The sequence below is a fragment of the Cyprinodon tularosa genome, unplaced genomic scaffold (genome assembly GCF_016077235.1).
Source record: "Cyprinodon tularosa strain WSP-4 unplaced genomic scaffold, ASM1607723v1 ctg632, whole genome shotgun sequence".
Lineage (NCBI taxonomy): Eukaryota > Metazoa > Chordata > Actinopteri > Cyprinodontiformes > Cyprinodontidae > Cyprinodon > Cyprinodon tularosa.
In genome coordinates this window covers 539,688-550,762 of record NW_024039377.1, presented here as the reverse complement: position 1 = coordinate 550,762, position 11,075 = coordinate 539,688, and positions in this window count along the sequence as shown.

The following is an 11,075-nucleotide window of genomic DNA, read 5'->3' as shown; positions in this document are numbered from 1 at the left end:
TTTTCTCCCCTCTTCTGCTCCAAAACCAATGAAAAACGGCTCTGATTTTCATCGACTTTAGGTCGGTCTGGAGGGTTTTTAAGGAAAAGTATTAATCCTACCGTAATTCCGAAGACCATGTGTGGGTCCAGACGTTTCAGCCTACAAACTGACCAAAAATGGTGACTGTAGCTCCAAATATGTGGCCGTGAGGCAAGAACAAAATGTTTTATCTTAAAAAAACGGCCGCCTCACACTAAGATGTCAGCAGCTGCACTGAGGCAGGCTGCTGCAGAAGCTAACTGTCAGCTAGCTTCCAGGTGCTTAGCCTCCGAACAAACGACTGCTGAGCAAAAACCGTAAAAGGTATTTGAAAAATTCTTTCAGTGAAAGAAACATCTATCCTTTGTCTCAGACTGGGGTAACTTTCATGTCTGTAGGTCTTTCACAACCCAAAACGAAGCACAAACAAAATGGTTGATCCCACCTGCTCCTCCCTTTGTTTTAACTGCAGGACCTCACTCTCACTAACCTTTAAGCTGCTAAAGCACCCCTCCGAACAAACGACTGCTGAGTAAAAACCGTAAAAGGTATCTGAAAAATTATTTCTATCTAAGCGACAGCTATATCTTGTCTTCAATTGGAGTAACTTTCATGGCTGTAGGTCATCTACAACCTGAATGGGAAGAGAAAGAATAAGAAAAAACGGATCCTCAGTCCTTAGATTCTAACTGCTAGCTGCAGCAGCTCACTGTCCCCTAGCTTTAAGGTGCTTAGAACACCCTCCGAACAAACGACTGCTGAGCAAAAACCGTATGAGTTATTCAAAAAAATTTTTCACCGTGAGCGTCAGCCATCCTTCGACTCCAACTGTGCCAACTTTGGTGTATGTGTGTCTTTCAGAACAATATTTATGACGATTTGAAAACACATAGTGTTGTTCGTTTTTCTCCCCTCTTCTGCTCCAAAACCAATGAAAAACGGCTCTGATTTTCATCGACTTTAGGTCGGTCTGGAGGGTTTTTAAGGAAAAGTATTAATCCTACCGTAATTCCGAAGACATTGTGTGGGTCCAGAGGTTTCAGTCTACAAACTGACCAAAAATGGTGACTCTAGCTATAAAAATGTGGCCGTGAGGGCGAGTTTAAAATGTTTTTGGGTCTTAAAAAAACGGCTGCCTCACACTCTAAATTTTCAGTTGCTCCACTCTAGGAGGCTGGATTTTGCTAAAACTTTGTGGCGCTTGAGGTCTGATTATACAAAAACCGTAGCAGTTATCAACATACCGTCTTCAGTTTTAAATAGACGAAGGATTTATCTACAAACTGAGCTTTAAACTGTTTTTCTACATGAATGTATGCCGACACAGTGAAGTGCTGTTTTTTATGCTTTTTTTTCCTCTCCCCATTCATTTCCTATGGGATTTTTTTTGCGACGTTTTCGCTAATAATTCGCGAACCTTCGGACTAATGAGAAAGTTTTATACAAGCACGCATCGCACCATTGGTCCCGACGCGTGTGCCAACTTTGGACCCGATCCGACGAATGGTGCGTGACTAGTTACGCGCCGAAGTTTTTGGTGGCGAGGAGAACTATAAGCTATAATAAAAATAATACGCGGAATAAATATGTGAGATAGTAGTAGGTGGGCCATGCCTTCGGCATGTGGCCCCCCTAATAATACGCGGAATAAATATGTGAGATAGTAGTAGGTGGGCCATGCCTTCGGCATGTGGCCCCCCTAATAATACGCGGAATAAATATGTGAGATAGTAGTAGGTGGGCCATGCCTTCGGCATGTGGCCCCCCTAATAATACGCGGAATAAATATGTGAGATAGTAGTAGGTGGGCCATGCCTTCGGCATGTGGCCCCCCTAATTAAAAAAGTGGCGTAGAATAAAGGTATTAATTGTATATACAATAGTATAGTATAATTATTTAATATGTTTTAACAAGTCTAAAGTATACTTTTGCACCAATAGAAATAGAAGGTTTAAGTCTTGTAAGACAAAGCTGAGACGTTGCCAGATCGTACTAGCTCTGTGATAGAGATGAAATAAAGTGTTTTTTCTTAGTGTCACATTTCTCAGATTCTAGCCCAAAAACACAGTGAAAGAAAATGAGGGTGAACCTCAAAGGGGCTCAGAAGGGATGCAAAGGTTGCTACTTTGCTTCTAAATGAGTAAGTTAAACATTTGCTTTGTAGCCTTAGTAAGCATGAGCAGACCTGTCAAGCAGGCAGCAAACAGTACAGGATGAGGGTGGGCCTTAAGGTTAAGATTTCATTATGGAGTATTATCTATATTTATTTTTTATTTTTATGTATGTCCATCAGATGGCACTTCTTTGGTGTCGATTAAAGCATAAAGTACCTTTTCACACTTTATAGTATTTTTTACTACAAGGATGTTTTGTTTTTGTTTTTTTGTTGAATTTCAGTTATGCTATTTTTATACAAGGTATCATATTTACTATATGGTATAGTGGGATATATGATTTTTTATTTTATTTTTGTCTGTTTTCTGAAGCTATTTAACAGTTCTAGTTAACATAGTTAACAGTGGAGCTTTGTTAGAGATGAAGTTTTAAACTACAAGTGCTGTTTTAAATTACTGTCATATGTTAAAGCAGCATCTTTAGTTTTGGTCATATAACAAGTACTGTTTTGTTTATATTCTGAATACAGACTGCACACCTGCATATAAAAGTACCAGGACTTGGCTTTTCCCCGAAACGAGGGTAATACACTCCACAAATTAGAACTTCTTTAAAGAGTCTCAAGAAGAGGACTGTTATTGGAAGAAAAACAATGAGAAGTTAAAGCTACAGTTTACTACGTGCTACTGTACATTAAAGACTCAGGAAAACATGTGAAAGAGGGTGTTATGGTCTCGGAAATCAAAGGTTAACTTTTTACCTGCTTGTAAAGTGCAAGACTGTTTACGTAAGAGAGCTAAATACTGGGCATTCTTGAAGTTCAATCTGCATGAACAGGAGTAAAGAATAGGGCTGTTTCCCCCCAGGCCTGCAACTGGTGGTGGAGTGGAGATAGATGAAGTTGGTCAGTCTGTAGACTGCTGGTTAGTGAGACGGTATGCTGAGCTTTATGGAGAGATCCAGTGGACTTCATGAGCTGACACTAGAGCTTCACTAAGGGACCTGGAAGATGGAAGTTATTCCATTTTGGATAACACAGGATGAGAGAACCTGTCCATGATGAGCAAGCATGAGCGATAGTGGAGAGGAAAAACTCCCCGTTGGAAAGAAAGCTCTGGCAGAACCATGTTTAACATGGCGGTCTTCTGCCGGAGCGGTTGAAATGAGGCACGGTTTGGCTTTCGTGGAGGTGTGGCTCAAAGCTGATTGGCTTTGTCATAGGTGGATGTTGGAGACCAATCAGTTCCTTCAGTTGAACTTCCGCCTAGGCTCCATGTACACCTGTTAGGAGTGCAAAATATTCAAAACTTAAGCAGAAGTTGATCTACCAGGATAATGGCCTTAAAAACATCCAGGCGGTGTTACAAAGCAGGGGTTTAAATCGAATAAAATATTTCTAGGTGTTATAATAGACTAGCGAGAGGCTATAGTTAAAACCAACTGTGAATCAGTGGCAAGACAAATGTTTTGTGTAAAGATTATTCCATGCATATCAGACATATCCCATGTCTGATATTCAACACCTGTTGAAAGGGAGCATATTAAAATGTAATTTTCTTGATTGTAGGGCAATTTGAGAGAATATTAGCTCACCAAGGCCAAAAATTAATAGATACCGTATTTTCACGACTATAAGGCGCACTTAAACGTCTTTTTTTTCCCTCAAAATGTGCAGTGCGCCCTATGGTGCGGTGCGCCCTATGTGTGTTGTAACTGCAACTTTTGAGACCACCTCATTTAGGAGATGATGAAAGAGTGGCTGAATGTAAGGAGACCAGGTGTTTTTTTTTCCACTCATCACCATCGCTGTTAATATGTAACTCCATGCGTGCCCATCTCACAGCTGATGTGAAAAACATGGGGAAACAAATTAACCCTGTGCTCGCTGTTCAACCGCTCGACATCGGTGTGAACCGGACCCAGCAGGTGCAGCAGAAGCAGCGAGTTTACATGCAAAGTCAATGGTTGACGCGCGTATAGGTGCAGCAAAAGGTCCTGCAGCGCGTTTTGAGCAGCAGGAGCGTTTAAGCATCTGCCAACGCGCTGCTGCTGCTCGAGATGGAAAAATTTAAGTTTTGCTGCTGGACGCGCCGCATCAACCAATCAGAGAAGCTGATCTGGGAGCTGACAGCGAGACAGACACAGCGCTCTGATGACATATGATATTAACGCAAATGGAAAAGGCTGGATGGATGAGGAGATGATGAAAGCGTGGCTGAGGGAGGTGTAGCCTATGTGAGGAGACCAGGTGGTTTTTTCCACGCATCACCATCGCTGCGTGCCCATCTCACAGCCGATGTGAAAAAAAAGGTGAATCAAATGGATGCTGTGCTCGCCGTTATCCCGGGGGTCTGACAAAGGAGCTTCAACCGCTCGACATCGGTGTGAAGCGGCCGTTCAAAGTAAGGCTGCGAGCGGCGTGGGAGCGATGGATGACCGACAGAGAACACAGTTTCAGGATAAGTGGAAGGCAGCGGAAGGCAGCAAGTTACGCCACAGTTTGCGGATGGATTGTAGATGCTTGGACTAACGTGTCTGCTGGCTCTGTTGTTCAAGCTTTTGCAAAAGCCGGCATTATTTCTGAGGAGCCGCGCTGCACGGAAAGTGACTGACAGCGAAGAAGGGGAAATTGGCATGTCTGATTTAGCGCAGCTGTTTTATTCAGAAACAGAGGATGATGACTTTGATGGGTTTGATTAATACTTTGTTATAAATACATGAATAAAGCACAATCATACTCTGTTTTGCTCCCGCTCTATTTTTCTACCTGAAAACTTAATTCAACAGCAGCCTCTGGGCGGGTCTCCTCCTCTTCACCGCGGTGGCTGGCAGGTGTTTTTTCATCTAAATAATCTAAATCTTGCAGCTATATTTGCTGTGATCAGTGGGAATAAAGTAGTTTTAATATGTTTTTAAGTGAGAAAGTCCACCTGAAAACTTCATAATTGCAGTCAGTTCATCCAGATTATCTATTTCTGTCGGAGGCGCTCAGACCCCGACATACCAGCGGTGCGCCGACAGGAGAAATCCTTTCATCAGCAGCCTCTAGGCTGGGCAGCCTCCGGGTTCACGCGGTGGATGGCAGGTGTTTTTCATCTAAATAATTTAAACTGCAGGCACCCATAAAAGCGAACATATTCCGTTGGCAGGTTTCAGGATTTTAAGTTAATTTAGGAGTGATCACAGCGCTGTGTCATCTGCGATGTGTCTGTCTCACGGCCAGCTGCCAGGTTTGATTAATACTTTTTAATAAATACATGAATAAAGCACAGTCATACTCAGTTTTGCCCCCGCTGTATTTTTAAATACGCAGTAGAGGTATTTAAAGGTAGTAGAGGACATGTACCTGTATATAAAAAACGCGCCCTATAGTCCGGTGCGCCTTATGTGTGTGTTAAATACAGAAATGGGACACATAACTGAGACTGCGCCTTTTAGTACGGTGCGCCTTATGGTCGTGAAAATACGGTACATTTTCATTTGTGATAAAAAAAAGATTTTAACTTCACAATTTATGTTCCATTTATGCTGTTCTTCTACCGGTATATATATTAGGAAATATATTCCTTTTTTCAGTCTGTAGCTTTATTCTAGCAAAATCTTTACATTAATTAGGTATATATTGTTTTACAAGGCACTGTTTATGATGCAAATTAAATAAAATCCGACGTAACTGATTGGATATGTAATTTACTCTGTTATATACAAGGATTGATAAATCCCCCCTGAGCAAACCGATGTTTAGGAAATTATGAGGTACCTGACTTGGCCTAATAAAAGGCCAGACACATGTAATTGATGGCAATGATAGAAAGCAGACTATGAAAGGGAGTATTTTGTAAGCATAGTTACAGCTTTTATTGCACTGGAGAGACCCGGCTTTTATTGTGCGTGAGCCATTAGTAATTTGAGCTGTCAGACTTTAAGCCGTAAAGCTGTTGCAGTGCAACCGTTCAATAAACTAGCCATCTTGGTAAAATCAACCTGGGACCCCTTCAGAACGGCTAATTCTAACCTTACCACAACGCAATAAACACCCTTTTTTCAATGAAAAATACTTCAGATATACACATCATCAGCTACACACACGTTATGTGCATCAGATTTAGTCCAAGAGATTAACTGTAAATGTCTGCTAATGTAAACGAAAATGTATAATACTGAGTAGAATGATGCAACCTAACATTAAGAGTTCATTTACACTGCTCAACAGCTAACCTTGAAAGATTGATAAGCATTGTGTTTGGTTAACCATAACTATATTTTTTCTATAAGAATGTGTTGTGGCTTGATTTTAAAATAGTAAACACTTAATTGTTTATTAAACAACTATTCCTAAAGGTTAAAAAATCACAGCCTTTCAGTCAATAATGAATACCTAAGGAGTCAAACATAGAAGTTTTTAAACAACTTGCTTTGGCTTTATATTTTAGGTTTCCTTATAAGAATCAATGTTGACTGAGCCTTAGATGAATTATTACAACAATAAGTTCTGAGTTACTCAACATTTCTTGATTAGTCATGCAGACACTCCCCATCAAAGTTAGTCAGAATGAAATCATCAAAACAAATTCCATGCAACCTCAAAACAAGAAAGAGCACATCACTAAGTTCTGGATGTTTGTTGTTGCCAAGATGTCTTCTATTCCTGTACTGATCTTTATATTTCTGATTCTGCTCAACTATCACCTCAAATTTGAGCATTGTGGAAAGCATGACGGGAGGCTCTCTGGGCTTCCAGCCAGGACCACATAATCACACAGCGCCCTTAACTCAATTCTTAAACAGATTACCTTGAGGCTTTACAAAATTGAGCAAGGCAAAAGTTTTGTTGATAACCAGCACTAGAAAGAGAACAAAACGTTAATCAAAACAATTTTCCTTTTGACAAGATGGGACGACTTGGCAGAATACACTTCAAGACCTAATAAAATGTGAAGTCGACCCGAATAAGGTTATAGAATAAAAAAGCTTCAGTCTTGTCTATAGCATACAAGGCTGTTCAAGATTCTATGGAATTCCAGATGGGTTACCAAGGACAATGGCAGAAACATAAATGGATGATAAAGCCAGAAAAGTACAAAATAAAGAGACTTCAAAAAGATAAGTAAAGGGTTGCCTTTGGGAGATCATCAGGAGCACAACATAATAAGTAGAACTGCAGGAGGGTTGGGAGAAAAAGAGCAATGGAAAAACAGCATGCAGTTTAACTTTGCCTGCCCTATAGAGGACCTTCTTATTTACTTGTAGTTTATTCTTGTACGTTTTGTTATACAAGTATTTTTTCTTTGATAATGGTGCTTTTGAAATGCAGCATGCACCATTACTGACTGCCAGGGGATAAGAAATCTTCATCATGATCAATCCAAAATAAAAAGAAAATCTGTCAGTGCCATATCTTGTTGTTTATGAGGCATGACACTCCTGCAGAGTGTTTCTAATTGTTCAGACATATTATTTTCACTTTAAGTGTCAGCTAGTTGTCATCACTTAAATGTTTGTAAGACTTTTCACCAGTTCCTTTGGTGTTTGTAGAACAGCAAAATACTCCTAGGCTCACTGTGAGAAAAGTTTGGCCTTTCAGAACAAAACCTCTCATTTAGACTATTTCAACATGTCCAAGCACTGCTCGTAAAGTAAGTTGGCTTTAGACATCCACTAGACCCCTCCCTTGCTTTTACTGTTGGACCCACTTGTGACTTCAGGCTTGCCTCTTAAAAGAGCAGGAGCTTTTTTGCAGTGTTCAAAGTTTTTGATATACATAATAAGCACTACATAGTCAAAATATGTTCCTTTTTATCTGCATTATTACCACATTTTTTATTAATGTAAATAATAACAATTACAAATGTTGACCATGTTCCAACTAATTTGTTGAGTTATTTTGGGTTAACAAAATATAATTATTATTTTCTTTGGTTTATCCTTGTGCTCATCATCTTTTCATCAGCTTTATCTGAGACCAATAGGGTGAGCAAATTCTGCAGAAACCCAGACTTCCCTCTCCTCATCATCTTTTCATCAGCTTTATCTGAGACCAATAGGGTGAGCAAATTCTGCAGAAACCCAGACTTCCCTCTCCTCAGACACGTCTTTCAGCTCTTCTGAGCAAAGCCCAAGGCATTACAGGGCTAGTCAATAATCATAGGCTCAATCCAAATACAGCAAACAGGTCACCGTAGTTTCTACCCCTGGCTTCTTTTTCTTCACCCTTCGTAGGGTCAACAGTAAGAACAGTTAGGATGATACCGGTCAAATTGGGACTACAGTCTTCTAAAAAAGAAACTACGAAAAAAACAAAGTTACACAAATCTAGCCATGGGATGAATCTTTTTATTATACAAACCAAGACATATAAACATTTTACTTTTGCCCATGTCACACACTGCACATATGAAGCAATTGTATGTTACTGTTCATTTCTATGAGGTAATCTGTGCCTTTATGTCATGTCATGCATAGGATTATTGGACTCCTTTTAGCTCCTTAGTTGCAGACATGAAATTCATATGGTTACTGTTAAACTAACTATGATATGAAATGTAGAGGGTCTTTTCCTACCTCCTTCCCTACTTAAAGCACTTTTCGGACTGACACACTTTAGTTTTGGCCAAAGAGTCCTTACTGGTTTGCTGTTTTAGTATCCAGCCGTATCTCCAGCATCCCATGGAAGACATCCAGAGGGCATCCAAACCAGTCTGAACTACTTTAGCCATCTGTATTGGTGTGGAGGAGAAGAGGTTCTATTTTGAGCCTCTCGTGGATGGACAAGCTCCTTTAAGGAAGTTCCTAAAGAAGCCCATTTAAACCATTTGTATCTGCAATCTCGTGCTTTCGTTCATGACCATAGGGTTAGAGCAGTAAGTAGGGCTTTAACAATTACTCGCAGTCACCTACAGTGTTGATTATGAAATATTGCACCAAAAGTTGTTACAAAATGTAATGTGTCAAAGCATTTATTGAGAATACATACAAATTGCACTATTTCCAGTAGTGCCATTTAACTGACATGCTGGTCAATACAGATGGAAGTATAGGAACAGTTAACCCTAAACAGCAACATACAGTATTACAGCTTCTCATCTTAATATAGAAACGCTCTGGCATTACATTCCGCCATCTTGCATCTGTCGATTCCTCTAGTTGCCTTTTAAGTTCCCTTTGGGGGAGAGGTGGCCTAGTAGATAGAGAAGTTTGCTTTTGCTCTCAGAAGGTTACAAAAAAAACGTTTCGATCCCTAAGCCTGCACTGTGGGTACCTGAGCAAGACCCTTAACCCCCTATTGCTCCTTAGCAGAGTGGCAGCCCACTACAGTACTCCCATTGTGAGATGCAAGTATTGGTTTTAAAGGATATTATTCCTGTCACACCTAGTTGTCTTCAGGTTTAACAGTTTTGGTTTTGATTAAGGTATTTAGATGGACTCATCTTTACAGATTATTACATCACCTTTGTATGTCATTTAAGGCATTGTTATTTTAATTCCTCTTGACAGTTTTGTTATTACTATGGCCAACAAGCTTAATGTTGGTCTTACTACAAAATCTTTTTCTGGAATTTACGATTCTCTCACTTTCTTTCATACACACACAAAGTCCCTGCATTTCTTTTTTCAAAGCTACACTTCTAATTAAATTGTACTTCAAAATATCTAGAATTAGAATGAAAAGAAGATGTAAGTTCACTTTTCTATTTTACACCTGTACGTTAAACACAAAAGCATTTCTGCGCGTATTTAGAAGTGAGAGGTCAATGCTACTGTGTACTCCGGAGAGAGATGCAATCTAGACAAAGCTGCCTTAAAGAGAGGGTGTAAATGGTGTATTTATTGAGGAACATTACATTTTCACGAAAAGGAGCCAGAGAACCATGAGTAATACATGAATGTTACTGTTTGAAATGTTCGCTGATACACAGCGTCTGAGTTGAGTAGAGAAAAAAAGTGTTGTTGTTAAAGTTGTGTTGTTAAAGTTGTGTTGTTAAAGTAAAGCACAGTGGATAACGATGTGAGCTTTAGATTACTGGTGCTGCAGTAGTTTTCAGTACAGTCTGATCTGTCATTATCCTCTGGATTATACTGTGGCTTTAAATTAGCTATTAAGTAATTATTGCTGGATATTCTGCTGCGTCATCTGTCCCTTAGGTACTGTACTATCAAATGGTACTTCAATAGACCTAACAGTGTGCCAGCTTTACTATGACCTTTCACTATCCATCCAGCCTGATGGGATAAACTCCACACCAGTACCGTCAGCTCCAGCTAAGTCTAGAGGCAAATATGCATGCTCTCAAACTCACAGGTGCTTGTTTTTAATTTTTTATTATTTTAATGTATGATAAACGACTGTGAGTTCTGCTTACCACCACCTGGTGACAGATCACAAAATTGTTCATTCCAGTTTATTTTTAGGGTTGTAAAAAATGTTTTTATAGTTTAATAGCCAATTATTGTTGAGGAGCCTTAGAATTATTGTTATATTAACTCTTTTTGACAAAAAGAGTATTTAATTTTATTCTAAAGACAATGTTGCATAAATAAAGAGATAATTTATCCCTCATGGCATGATAATAGACAGGCAGAGCAGAGATTAAAGTGTCTTGTCTACCATTTGATTTAATTACATTTTTTACAATGTTGTGCCCAGACCTATTTTCAAAGCATTTTTCTCAGTCAGAGGATAGCTCCAAAGCAGAATTATATAATTAGGACCACAATTGATTTAGAGTTGATGTAAAATGTATTGCATCATGGAGCATATAGGCTAATGTTTTTGTTTTTTGGAATTTGCTCTGATTTGCATATTAGACAAATAAAGGACTAATGATTTTTCGTGTCTAATGACTGGTGTACATGATGTAAGTCTTTGTTTCCTCTTTGTGGATTGGGGTGGGAAAAGGACAAGTCTTAACTGGTTTTGATAGAGTTAGTGCTAGATTAA